At 34.0% G+C, this 14590-nt stretch overlaps 2 protein-coding genes across 6 annotated transcripts in view; one reads left to right on the top strand and one right to left on the bottom strand.

The window, feature by feature from the left end:
- Nucleotides 1-14590, bottom strand: part of LOC127841945 (uncharacterized) — a 472965-nt gene that overhangs the window by 225303 nt on the left and 233072 nt on the right. Inside the window, exon 1 of one of the 5 annotated variants that reach the window (XM_052371107.1) lies at nt 3588-3610. The exons of the other annotated variants lie outside the window; for them this stretch is intronic. The gene's annotated coding sequence lies outside the window, so the exon portion shown is untranslated. Of the gene's footprint in view, nt 1-3587; nt 3611-14590 lie in introns of those variants that run through there. 5 annotated transcript variants of the gene reach the window in all.
- The window catches only part of LOC127841954 (uncharacterized), a 265443-nt gene that overhangs the window by 99528 nt on the left and 151325 nt on the right, over nt 1-14590 (top strand). The window lies entirely within an intron of this gene.

Genomic DNA, 14590 nt, shown 5'->3' with positions numbered 1-14590 from the left:
AGTTTTTCAATAGAACAGTTTCCGCAACTTCTACCAACGGTCGTCTGGATCTTTTGTAACTCGCTTTCAACAAAGGAAGAAAGACCATCTTTCGTTACAGTGAGAGCTATGCACGCCTTGAACCAGTTAGTGGTCTCCTTATCCGTAAATATGTTTGTGTTTGCAAACATTCTTCCGAATTATTATTATTATGTTTTACGGAATTCGTGAGCCGATCACAAAAGTTTAGCAGTTAGAGTTTTACGAAACCAATTTCGTTCTTCCTACGAAGCTTTTTATTAGTTTTTGTTTGCAGAATATGCATGTTGTAGCGCCAATCTTCCGAACTCTACAAATAAATCAGCAGAAGTTAACAATAAGTTTGCTGATTTGAAAAGGTCACGGCAAACATACAACGTACATCTAATTAATTGTTTAACTCAGTTAACACGAACATTATAAATAACTAAGTTTTTGGCATTATACATATACCGCTATCTAAAGTTATTATTGAAGTAAAATAAACACTATGCTTTTAAAAAGGACTGTCAACACGTTATGCAAAATTAAACCAATATCTTCTTAAAAGATCATTAATGATTCAATCAAGATACTGGATACAAAACATCCATATGTTCTGAAAAAAACGACATTATCTATGTACATACAGTAACGAAGAATTTCTAAAAAAAAACACAGTTTTTTTTTTCAAAATTAAGCGGTATGTTCAACAACAAAAACAGAAATATTGTGCATGTTTCTTTGTAACTTTCTTTCATGAATAAAAACATAAAAATATGCTTAGCTTTGTTTCAGTCATTATATGAAATTTAGCGCTATATTAATGCGACACTTGCAGGTAATATTCCAATAATGATTTACTTAAAATGAAACCCCATTTTTCCAATTAATTTTATATTAGGAACCCAAGTAGCAACCGTTTATATTCATTTTATCTTGGGAAAACGGTTATCTTACGCCATCGTCACACATAAGGTTCATTAAGAAACGTCAATGACGTACATGTATAACAAGCGTCATTCACTTTAAATTGACCTTAATATTTATTGTAACTGTTAATAACCTGCGATTTAACTTTAACATATTTAAATTTTGTTAACATAACATGCTATGGCATTATACATGTTGTGGTAAAGGTCATACAGTTATAATACAAAAATGGCAATATGCATTTGCTATACTGTTGATTGTGTGTACGACCATTATAAAATTAAAGATGAATTACTTGACAGTTAATGTTTGTTATAAATAATTGTAATGATGATTGTTAACTTGAAATAATCGTGTAAAGCCACTTGCGGTAGCTAGGGGCGTGTAATCTTCAAACTGAGCCACGCACTTGTTACACGCGTTATCGTTACTCTGCAGTGTAGAGACAACATTTATTACATTTGTCTATGAAAAATTGCACAACTAAATTTAGAACTTATTAAACGCGCCCTCGTTCATCTGCATTGTCATGACTTCAATGAACATCGTTATCGATAACAATATCACACACATATCTGGCAATTGCTTGTTTTTATAATCGAACTGTGATGAGACTGATACCATTTTAAAGTTGGGTCCCTCGCCTGTCGTATCGCATTGTTAACGTTGTATTGCCTGTAGCGATGCGTCCACATGTACAAGTTAAAGCTCATGTATGCGCCTTGAAATTTCGATGTATATGTTAAGTCAGTGAACAAGATGATTAACTCTTCCGTGCAATGAAATGAATGAAGCGAAACTGCATACGCGCAATAATGACATTATATTAGCATTAAACAAAATGTAAAAAAAAAACGCAATTGTAAACGTGCAAAATATAATGAAAAAAGTGATCAATTGAAAAAAGTGATCAATTGAATACACCTTATGATGTTAGCTCGTGTTTAACATTGATATAGAATAAGCAAATATTTGCCACCAGAAATATGCTCTTTTTATATAAGGACACATTCTACTATCTAACGGTAACTCGTGTGGACATCAAAACGCATAACATATTGTTATACCAGCGTGTATTCATTATTTACAATACTAATGTCACGCAATTATACAATGATGATATGGGGTCAAAGAAGCCGCGTGAACGCTAATTATTTGATCTTATTTAGAACATGTCATTACGAGCCGGTATAATTATTGACACAATATACACGTTGTTGTATGACGTACCATGAGGATCTTAAGTCACGAATTCTTCCTTAGGAATATATAAATCCTCCTAAGGAAGAATTAAATCTTCCTTAGGAAGATTTATATCTTCATTAGGAACAATTAAATCTTCCTAATGAAGATATAAATCTTCCTAAGGAAGATATAAATCTTCCTTAGGAATATTAATAGTTCGTAAGGAAGAATTCGTGACTTTTAGCCCTTTTAGCCGCGTCATCTTAATTCTTCCTGTGAATTTCTAATTCTTCCTTAGGAAGATTTAATTGTTCCTACAGATGTTATAGCCAATCAGGGCTCTGCTAAAAATATCAACCAATCAAAATACGCGTTACATTTCACGCGCGTTATTCAACATCTTATGGAAAACAACCGCAATCTTGAAACAGCGAAGTAACATGCATTGAGAGAACAAATACTAATAGATATAAATAATGAACCGATGGCCGAAGAATGGGCCGAGAGAGTTAAAGTATTTGGGCTTTTGTAAGAGGTGAAAATCTAATTGTTGTAAATTGGCAATCGAGTCAAGAGATGATGACGATAAACACTCGCGTGCGATTGGGCGGTGTCTTTCAAGTGAAATTTCGGAACTTACGCGTCACCTAGACCATTTGTAGACTTAACTTAAGGAAACATTCCGGATTGCGATGTATACTATTATGTACGTTAACAGCACTAAATAGTAAGGTGTAATATTCGACAGTCGGATTTCAATAGTACTTACAAAAAAACAATAAGGCATATTAATGAAATTAAATAAGAAAATAAGTACAAGAAGGGCGAACTATTGAGGTGGTACGCTATTGAACATTAATAACATATGGTTGATATATAAAGTGAAGAAAGATCAAAATTTAAACAGTGTTTAATTATCTCTGAATAAAATTTTATACCACTGAAAGACTGAAAGAAAAAAAAACATCCAATAATATTATAGTATCACAGTTGTCTTTAAGGTTGCGATCAGTCAATCAGCCATGGCCTATTTTTCCTGGTAAAGCTTAATATTAAACGGCAACTGTTCCATGATAATGTGTGTTTTGTATATTAACCATGTTATTCTCTTTTTTTCCGTATTTTTAACATTACTCCCATTTTAAATAACTTCAAGACTACTATGACGCATTAATATATATAATTTTTGCATTTAATATGAAACTTTTAATGTTATAATCAAAATGACACTCTGCACCTACGAGTCTCGTTCATAGAAAACGGGGCTTAAGGCATGTACTTAAAGTGTCATCCCATGTTGACACTGTCCGCCTTTGATTTTCGCTAAGACTCATTCAAACGAAAACTATCATTAAAGCTGAAAGTGTCGTCCCTGATTAGGATGTGCGGACTGCACAGGCTAATCTGGGTTGACACTAAACGCACATGCATTAAGCCCAGAAAGAGGCTCACAACATCACCATTTAACTCACCAACAGTGGCGCGAGAAAACTTCCTATCTGGGAACTCAGATGGCAATCCGACTATATTAAACAAAATCAATCAATAAATCAATATTTTTAACACTGATAGAGTCACTCAGAGGACAAAATAATAATTCATAGTATATACAATTTAATTACATACATTTCACAAGTATGTGTAAATTACGTTAAAAAAAACGTATGATATAGTGATTTTAAATCATCGCAAAAACAGAGAAAGAATTGTATTGGTTAACTCAAAACTTGTCAAATTAAAGACGGTATGGTATTGTAATAATAAGGTCTCAAAAAGTGACCCTTTTAGGGGTTCCCGTATATTCAGGTGTTGTTTGAACCCCTGCCATGTGCCACTGCGATAGACCAATACACAGGTCGGAATACACTGGTCGACCCCCCGGTCCTGTCAGCAAAATAACCGGGACGGTAGAAAGGTGTTTAGTCGTAACAAGTTATATCATAATGCACAAAGATCCTGCACATACTGAGGCTTATGTTATGTTTTAATATTTATGCAAGTGCGCAAAGTGACGTCCCAGATCAGCCGTGCAGTCGGCACAGGCTTATCAGGGACAACACAGTCCGCATTAACTTGATTTTTGCTAAGAAGAGGCTTCTTTTAAACAAACAATACCAAAAAAGCGGAGATTGTCGTCCCTGACGAGCCTGTGCGAACTGCACAGGCTTATATGGGACGAAACTCCACGCAAATGCATTAAGACCAGTTTTCCCAGAACGAGGCTTAATTTAATATAATAAAAAATAACTACGACAAAATAGTTATAAGTAAAATATAATTTTATGAATTTTATGTCGGAGTTCAATTTATAAACATTCATACTGTCTTGCGATACATTTAAAACTGCGATGGCTATTTGCAAGTAGATTGGTATTCTAATTTTTAAATCCGCCGTACTCACAATGCTAAATAATAATAATTATCATTATTGTTAGTAGTAGAAGTAATATTGTAAAAAAAATATATAAAAAAATAACTCATAAAAATAGTAAAATAAAAATAAAATAATAATAAAATAATAAAATTATAATAAAATAAATATAAAGTAATAATAAAATAATAATGAAATAATTATTAAATACAAAATTAAATAATAATAAAATAATAATTAAATAATAATTAAATATAAATTAAAAAATAATTAAAAAATAATTAAATAATAATTAAATAATAATTAAATAATTAAATAATAATTAAATAATAATTAAATAATAATTAAATAATAATTAAATAATAATTAAATAATAATTAAATAATAATTGAATACAAAATAAATTAATTAATCATAAAATCAAAATCAAATAATAATTAAATTATAATTTAAGAATAATTAAATTATAATTTAAAAAATAATTAAATAATAATTAAATAAAAAATAAATAATAATCAAATAATAATTAAATAATAATTACATTTTAATTAAATACTTATTAAAAAAAAAATAAATAAAAGTTTAATAATAATTTAAAAATAATTAAACAGCAATAATAATAATAATAATAATAATAATAATAATAATAATAATAATAATAATAATAATAATAAGACGTTTCATACTTTTGGTTTTAAAAGCGGTATCGTTTGAAAAAAAATTACTTGCTAACTATTTTATTTTATTATATATTTTATCTATGCAAAATAGAATATATCTGGTGGTCACAAGGTAGAAATCCGTCTTTTTTGCGCTTTAAAATTAAAAAATAATCGCGTTTGTCGAAATGGACGAATACGTTACCTACTTTCGGTTTTAAAAGAGGTACCGTTTGAAAAAACAATAAATTACTTGCTAACTAGGCTATGGATTTAATGACAATTTTGCACACCTTCAAATTGCATCAATATATATTGATTAACATGTATTTTATTTCAAGGTCATAGGCTTTAAGTATCTACATAATATTTTTTTATTTTATTTAAGAACACATTGAAAAAAGAAATGTTAACAAATGTTAATCTTAATGAAAGTTGTTATAATTTTCTTTAACCTTTTCGATGTAACGAATAATACTGGGCTACACTTACTTAATAACCTAAAAAATCAAAGCTTATAAAATAAAACAAATATACACGTTAGATTTTAGTATCTGGGAAAACTGGGCTAAATGCGTGTGCGTAAAGTGTCGTCCCAGATAAGTCTGTGCACTCCGCAAAGGCAAATCACGGAAGACACTTTCCGCCTAAGCTGGATTTTCGCCAAGAAGATACTTTCTTTACACGAAAAATACCATAAAAGCGGAAAGTATCGTTCCTGATTCCTGAGTATCAGGCTAATCTGAGATCACACTTAACGCACATGCATTACGCCCCGTTATTAAAGAGCGAGGCTCATTTTAAAAAATAATTATTTTAGCATCCAATGCTTCCGTCACAACATTCACCATTATGGCTCTGGACATAAGAACTAAATTTAAAAAAAAACAACAACAAAAACATACCTGCAATCTTTATTTTTCTTAATGAAATAAGTGCTTAACTGTTACATAAAAAATAAATATATTTCATATTTTCTTGTTACAGTCGGCTAAAAGGGTTGAATGTATACTCGTGCTGGTGGGACGTTATCCATGGTTATAAGGAGATGCAATTCACAACGACTCATAATTCTGTCAGGTTTAAAAAAGTTCTAAACAAAACACATAAGTATTATCTGTTCTGTTATTTTGAGCAGGCAGCGCTCTTAGAAAACCGGGCTAAATGCATTTGCACAAAGTATCGTCCCATTTAAGCCTGTGCAGTCCGCTCAGGCTAATCTGGGACAACAATTTCCGCCTTAAATGGATTTTCGTTTAAAAGAGACTTCCGTTAAACGAATAATTCCATGATAACGGAATTCACAGGCATATCTGGGTCGATACTTTATGCATATGCATTAAGCCAAAATTAACAAGAGCGAGGTTCAATTATTAGTAACCTATACCATCAATTGATGGTAAAATAGAAAGTAATTACTACTTTTATTTTATTGTCTAAATTTAACATTGATGTCCTGTTGAACGTCCAATCTTTTTCAATTCAATAATTATGAAACGAAGATTCCGCTCTGCGTTTTTTCTTACATTAAGCGGTGATTGTATTGTAATTAAAAAGATTAAACATGAAATATAAACTTGTTCAATCAAAATTCGCCATAAAACTTCTTAAACGAATAAATTATTTCGAAATATACAGTAGCTCCATATAATATGAAAATCAAGAGCTGTGTTTGTGAAACACAATGCCCCCTATTGTGCTTTGAAGCCATATATTTTACCTTTGACATAGAAGGATGATCTTGACCTTGACCTTTCACCACTCAAAATGTGCAGGTCCATGAGATACACATGCATGCCAAATATCAAGTTGCTATCTTCAATATTGCAATATTGAATATTGGTTCATACCAATATAATAATACAACATAGCACTTGTTTTACTACTAGTCGACTCATTATGATATCCCGTCATTTGTTTCCTTGAACAAGCCACATCATACTTGGGACACATATATCCGGAACAGTCACATGCAAACGGTTGTAGGGCGGGCGTCGATTCACGTCATCTGTTTGAAAGACGAGTGCGCAAACTACTATACAAACATCTAAACGCAACCTATCAAAATAAAGAGATGAGACGTAGAATTTTCAAACGAATTCACGATTGACTATTGTTTTGATGTGATCATTATGATCGCGTTCATAGATATTAGAACCATCTTGTACGAGTATAGGTTCCCGTTCGTTTATAACTCTATGCGCTCTTTTACGGCAGTTGCTACGATTTATTTTCCCGTTTTAACGATTGTATTCGTGATTTGAGCTATATGTTCGAGCTGCGAATGATATTAACACAGTCTGATTGACTTTCAACTTTATTTTTTCCGGTCATCGCAATGTTTATCAACTGGTACAGGTTGCATTTCTTTCATAAGAACGACCGCGATCACTGAGATATCGAAGAACGACACGATACGATGTGTCGCTCTTTGTTAAGATACAATACGATCTAATGCGACATGATATATGAGCTCGATGGACAATTGAGTCGCGTGCTCTGAAAACTAGGCTTAATATATGTGCGTTAAGTGTCGCCCCAGATTAGCCTGCACAGAACGAGAACGAGGCTCATTTTATCGAAGTTGATCGTGCTGATCATAACCAATTTTGAGCCATTCAATCATTTTCTGCAATTCATACGATTAACAGGATTGTAGTCAAGATTTGATACGATCTGATAGTATGACTGCGATTGTTTTTCGAAAAAGCACTATTTATGTTCTTTAATAATGTACTGAAGTGTCAAATGTATATGTTTATGTTATTGAAAGTTGTGTATTTTGCGGATATTCCGTAAATAACGTTTCTTTATCCTGATGTTGCTTGAAATTTAAAATTGTATAGGAATGTTTAACACTTTCGGTAAAGAATGAAAGAGTAAATAGAATCTCCAAATTTAAGGACGAGATTTAGATATTATGTAAGGATCGCTTTGGGAAAACGGGGCTTAATGCATGTGCGCAGTGTCCGCACAGGTTAATCAAGTAGGACACTTTCCGCTTTTTTTTTAACATTTCGTTTAAAGGAAGTTTTTTTAAACACAAATTCAGTCTAGTTGGAAAGTGTCTTAACTGATTAGCCTGTGCGGACTGCACAGGCTAACCTGAGACGTCACTTTACGCCAATGCATTCAGCATAGCGATTTTCAAATGCATTCGCCTTGAGATTTTTTTTTCTTGACGATCGTGCCCCCATCATCCGAAGATACAGTGGGAAGGGGCCAGCAACCCTCGGTGTACGAAAGACACACCCTCCGGAAAAAAAAACTTCACTAAAAACAGCATAGCGGAAGAAACCCCCTTTCACATTTTGCATACGCGGAAGAAACACCCTCGCTAGTTTTTCATAATGCGGAATAAACCCCCTTCCATAGCGGAACAAACCCCCTTCCATAATGAAATAAGAGGCAAACACATCTACGCTTGTATAATTTGTATAGAACCCCTTTCATAGCGGAACAAACCCCCTTCCATATTGTACCAGCAGTGAAAATCACAGGTAATACGCGTCTACGCTTGTATTTGTGGTTCGTTAATTCGATAGCGTTGGTTTTAATTAGTGTTTGTTTTTTAGAAAAGATGTGACCCTCAACCCTATATATTTTATTCATTTCATCTAATGTTAATATAAGTGGCTATAAAAAGGTTCAACAACCATTCAGAATTTCCTGAACAATTACGTGCCACCTCGCCATGTCCTAAATCCTAACACGATTTACACCCGGTTTATAATTCAGAAACACAATATTTCTGACTGGATATTCAAAATTATGAAATGAGCACAACTGCTTATTTTCAATCACAAAAACCATAACAAACTATGATATGAAACGATGCATGACGTAACTGTTGTAAAACTCCATTAGTCGGCTATAAAATAGAAGTTTATGGGAATCTTACGCACATCCTTTAAAGTAACAATAAAGGTGACGATCCGTAATTATTAACCGATTTTTAAATATTTTTTTTTATTTTATGCTTTCCGGTGGTTTATAGAGAAATATCAGTGAAATAAAACTGGTATTTCACTGTTTAAAACAGTGAAAAATAACAGTGAAAAATAACGATATTTTTCACTGTTTTACAGTGAAATGACGTCATTTTTTTCGACGAAATGACGTCATAAATCCAGCGACATTATCCAGTTAAACTCTTTTACAATGTAAATAAACGGTGAAAAAAGCATAAAATAAAAAGAAAATTTGTTGGAATCGATGGAGTATCGATTTTAATTCACTCGTGATCATAAACAATACATATTTTCACTCATGGCTGCGCCACTCGTGAAAATATTATTGTATATGATCACTCGTGAAATAAAATCGATATTCCATCGAATCCAACAAATATCCTCTATATATTTTATTTATAAAGGTTATCAAAAAACAATATATATATGCTATTGGACATTACCATAAAAAATGAGCAATACAACTTGTTTTGAGCTCAAAATACAGTGTCCTCCAAGTCAATTGTGTTTACAAACAATCAGTTTGTTTACATCGCTGTTTACTTGATCATGCCGAGCGATTCCGAGCCGGTTTTCCGATAACAAATTTTGATTGGTCGGCACAAGACATTGTGTATCACGTGACTAGATCAAGGGTGAAAGGCCAGACATTCAAAACAAAAATAGCGTCGAGTTCAAAAAGAAGATGTACACTCGCCTGCAAGTATACACACACGGTCGCTAATAAATATACATCTATGTTCGACATACACCTCCAACAAGAATGACAAAGGCTGACAGTAACAGACAAACTCTTCAATAGGAGTGCATATAACAAATATTAAAAACATCAAGCTGTACTTCGATTTACACACATATATATATATATATATAACACACACATATATATATTTTTTTTTTTGTAAGATTACCATAGTGTGAACATAAGTACAAATTGTGTATAGAGTACATTTGTACCAATGAAGCAAAAAACAAGATGCATATTAATTGCTTGTTCTAGGTGGTTTAAAACATATATAAATCAGGGTGAGTTGTATAGTGTATACAAAAACACTACATGAGTAAATATTGTGTTTGAACTGTATTTGTTTAGTCATACTTTCTTTAAAATAAAGCGTTCATAATATTAATAATGCCTAATGTGACACAGTAGCTTTAATATAATCACACTTCGTTCAGCGAAATACTGTGGTCAGTGAAGCGTTAATCTATATCGTGACAGAGTAGATTTTATATAATCACACTTTGTTCTATGGCAAGCGGTTCGACGCATAATCCCAAGAAAGTAGGTTTCTCATGAGAACCTAGGTTCTCAAAATGAGAACCTAGGTTCTCAGAATGAGAACCTAGGTTCTCGCTTGAAGATTGCATATGGCGTCAAGAACCCAAGTTTTCAAATGAGAACCTAGGTTTTCATGAGAACCTAGGTTCTTATTTGAAAACCTAGGTTCTCATGAGAACCTAGGTTCTCATTTGAAAACCTAGGTTTTCATGAGAACCTAGGTTCTCAGAATGAGAACCTAGGTTCTCATGAGAAACCTAGTTTCTTGGGATTATGCGTCTAACTGCTTGCCATATCCGTGGTTTTCATTTGGGAACCATAGGTTCTCTGAGAACCTAGGTTCTCATTATGAGAACCAAGGTTCTCATAGAACCTAGGTTCTCATGAGAACCTAGGTTCTTTGAAAACCTAGGTTCTCTGAGAACCTAGGTTCTCTGAAAACCTAGGTTCTCTGAGAACCTAGGTTTTCAGATCCCTAGGTTTTCAGAATTACGCGTCGAACGGCGTAAACTTGCTCGTTTGGAATACGGGACACATTATTCAGGGCGCAGGATCAATGGGGTTCACATATGATTACACACGGGCTGGACAGAATGAAAACACGCCGTTAAGAACTTTATTTTTGCAGATATCTCAAGTTATTGAAATATGTTTGCAAAGTCTTTAGCGCATAAGTTTTTCTTGCAATGTTGCCGATATCTTACGATTGAATAATACATTATTACACATAATCAATAGAGATAAAACTTTATACCATAATGATTGCTTCCTACATGTAGGTCACAGACATACTTAAAATAGAAAGCTGTGCCGTACAGTCGTTTGAGGCCCGAACAAGGGAACTGAATATTTGAAACTCATTCAATGCTGTAACAATGTATTATGTAACGATTGATCTGAATTTTTAGTCTCAAAATAATATTTACAATTAAAGATGTATTTCATAAACAGTTCAATTTTTTATTAACGTGTTCAGACCAATGTCGACCGATTACTTTACTAATTTCATTCCTAAATAACACCCATGCACGGAAACATGAACAAGAGGCGGTCACTGACGGCTAATGCCTGGGGTCACAAATATTCAACAGATAAGTTTCGTAGAATATTACTGAGCATTGTCTGAACATTGTTCAGAAAATGCTCTTGGGGAGAAACATTCACGGTTTCACGCCTATTTCTATTCATGTTACACATATGCCGCCAGCGTGTACCAAGCAATGGGAGACAACTGGAGGTTAATTATGGCACGCGGTTCGACGCATAATCCCAAGAAACTAGGTTTCTCAGAGAACCTAGGTTCTCTGAAAACCTAGGTTCTCATGAGAACCTAGGTTATTGAAATCCCAAGAAACCAGGTTTCTCACGAGAACCTAGGTTCTCATGAGAACCTAGGTTCTCATGAGAACCAAGGTTTATGAAATCCCAAGAAACCAGGTTTCTCATGAGAACCTAGGTTCTCATGAAAACCTAGGTTCTCATGAGAACCTAGGTTTCTCATGAGAACCTAGGTTCTCATTTGAAAACCTTGGTTTACGCTTGAGAACCTAGGTTCTCATGAGAAACTAGGTTTTTCATGAGAACCTAAGTTCTCATAGACACATAGAACTTAGGTTCTCATGAGAACCTAGGTTCTCATGAGAACCTAGGTTCTCATTCTGAGAACTTAAGTTCTCGTTTGGTATCCTAGGTTTTCAAAAGAACCTAGGTTCTCATTTGAAAACCTAGGTTCTCATGAGAACCTAGGTTCTCATTCTGAGAACCTAGGTTCTCATTCTGAGAACCTAGGTTCTCATGAGAAACCTAGTTTCTTGGGATTATGCGTCGAACCGCTTGCCATATTGTTCAGCGAATAAATGTGGTCAGTGAAGCGTTAATCTATATCGAACATAACATAACATACATGTTGTCTTTCGTTGTTTACGAGAATATTGTGTTGTTTGTACTACGTCATCAATATATGCGTACTCTACGAAAGAAGCCGAGGAACATCGGAGATAGCGAAAAAGTACCGAAATTGCAAAATGTAAACATTTCTTCAAATTATGAAACGGGCATATCTTCCATAATTCTTGACAACGTTGCACCTAAGCTGTGTTTTATCATTTTTTATGCAAGAGTAACTGAAATCCGGTCAAAATTAGACCATTTTATAGGCATAATAATTGGATTTGCCACCTTTATTGTTACTTTAAGCTTAACAATTTCGCAAACGTGATTTTCTGCGATACGATCTCAAAACGTCCCCAAGCAGAACTCAATACATGTGAATATGGAAAACATATTAACGCTGATCATCACTTCATATCCAGAGGCGAAATACAACATACTGTAAAATGAACTGAATGGTTGAATGGTTTTGTTTAATGAATACATGCAGTCAACACACGCAAACACTTCTGTATGACCCAGAGGACTGACTGACTGACTGACTGACTGACTGACTGACTGACTGACTGACTGACTGACTGACTGACTGACTGACTGACTGACTGACTGACTGACTGACTGACTGACTGACTGACTGACTGACTGACTGACTGACTGACTGACTGACTGACTGACTGACTGACTGACTGACTGACTGACTGACTGACTGACTGACTGACTGACTGACTGACTGACTGACTGACTGACTGACTGACTGACTGACTGACTGACTGACTGACTGACTGACTGACTGACTGACTGACTGACTGACTGACTGACTGACTGACTGACTGACTGACTGACTGACTGACTGACTGACTGACTGACTTACTGACTGACTGACTGACTGACTGACTGACTGACTGACTGACTGACTGACTGGCTTACTGACTGAGAGGGAGTTTTGCAAGTCGGTCTTAGCTACAGCAAGAACAATAACCACTGCATCTGCCTGTGCACACTGATTATACTGTTTATACTTCACCACTAGTGGTACACTGCGGGCAGTGAGTGTGTGTATGTAATCAATAGTGTTTAACAGCTTGTGCGACGACATTGGCAAGTTTGTCATTGAAATCTGTACACATTGGTTGCGTTCAGGGAAAACGGGGCTTAATGCATGTCAAATAAGTGGTGTCCTGTGCTCACTGATTAGCCTGTGCAGTGCGCACGAGCTAATCAAGGATGCCACTTTCTGATTTTATGTTGTTTTTCGTTTAAACAGAGTCTCTGGTACTGGAATGACAATGCATAAGCCCTGTTTTCCCAAAATGAAGCTATAATTATCTTTTGTATTAATGATTTGAAAAAAAAAGATAAAAGTGATAATAACTTCAAAGTTACCTCGCTGACAAGGCAAATAAACAAAATCTCTTTTAAATCAAATAAACAACCAATGAGTTCTAATTTTTTACCTTGTGGCATTTTTAGTAAACATCTAAAAGGGACCTTTTCACAGTTTGTCATTAAATGCTTAATATTGATAAATGTGAACATTGGATCTTAAAAGCTCCATTTAAAAAAACAAGAATAAAATTAAAGAAACAAAAAAAATACCCTCAACTGGGCTCGAATCACTGACCCCTGGATTAAATGTTTATCGTTTAGACCACTCAAGAACATCCGTGCTCATACAATGAGAGATGTATTTAATACTTTATATAAGCAATCCTCGTAGTATGAAAAATATATAGACAACAACAGAACTCTCCAAATTATTAAATCGTTTAATTTTTTCAATTTACTATAACGTGAAAATGTCCTTTAATATCTTCAGACTTGAAAATTGAATTAGTTCAATACACTGTCAGATCTTACATCATGTATAACTTACAGGTTTAGTGGTTGCCTGTTAGCCTGGGGCCAGAAGATTAAAGCCCGTGAAACTCAATGTCAAAAGTTGGTTACAGTTAGGCTAAAAAGCACGGCAACTAGCTTTTTCAAAGCTTGAATTAACTCAATCCAATTAAACATATAATACAAATTGGCTGTGGATCAATTAGGCCTAGGAAATGATTCAATTCCGGCTCACAACAAGACATGATGCATTAAAAGTCTGTCATGTCGGCAAAATTATTGCTCAATAATTTAAAGAAAATAAATAAAGTATTAGATACACATAACACAACATTTTTCCAGATTCTAGGCTTGTTATTCTTTAGCAAGGCAACCACAATTCTAAAGATGGTTGCCAGTGCAGCAACCAATTGTGAAAAAAGAGACATATTGACGTTATTTTGTCTAAGTTATCTCTATAACATAA

This window comes from Dreissena polymorpha, chromosome 8 (assembly GCF_020536995.1).
Source record: "Dreissena polymorpha isolate Duluth1 chromosome 8, UMN_Dpol_1.0, whole genome shotgun sequence".
Lineage (NCBI taxonomy): Eukaryota > Metazoa > Mollusca > Bivalvia > Myida > Dreissenidae > Dreissena > Dreissena polymorpha.
This window is presented reverse-complemented; position numbering and strand designations above follow the sequence as displayed.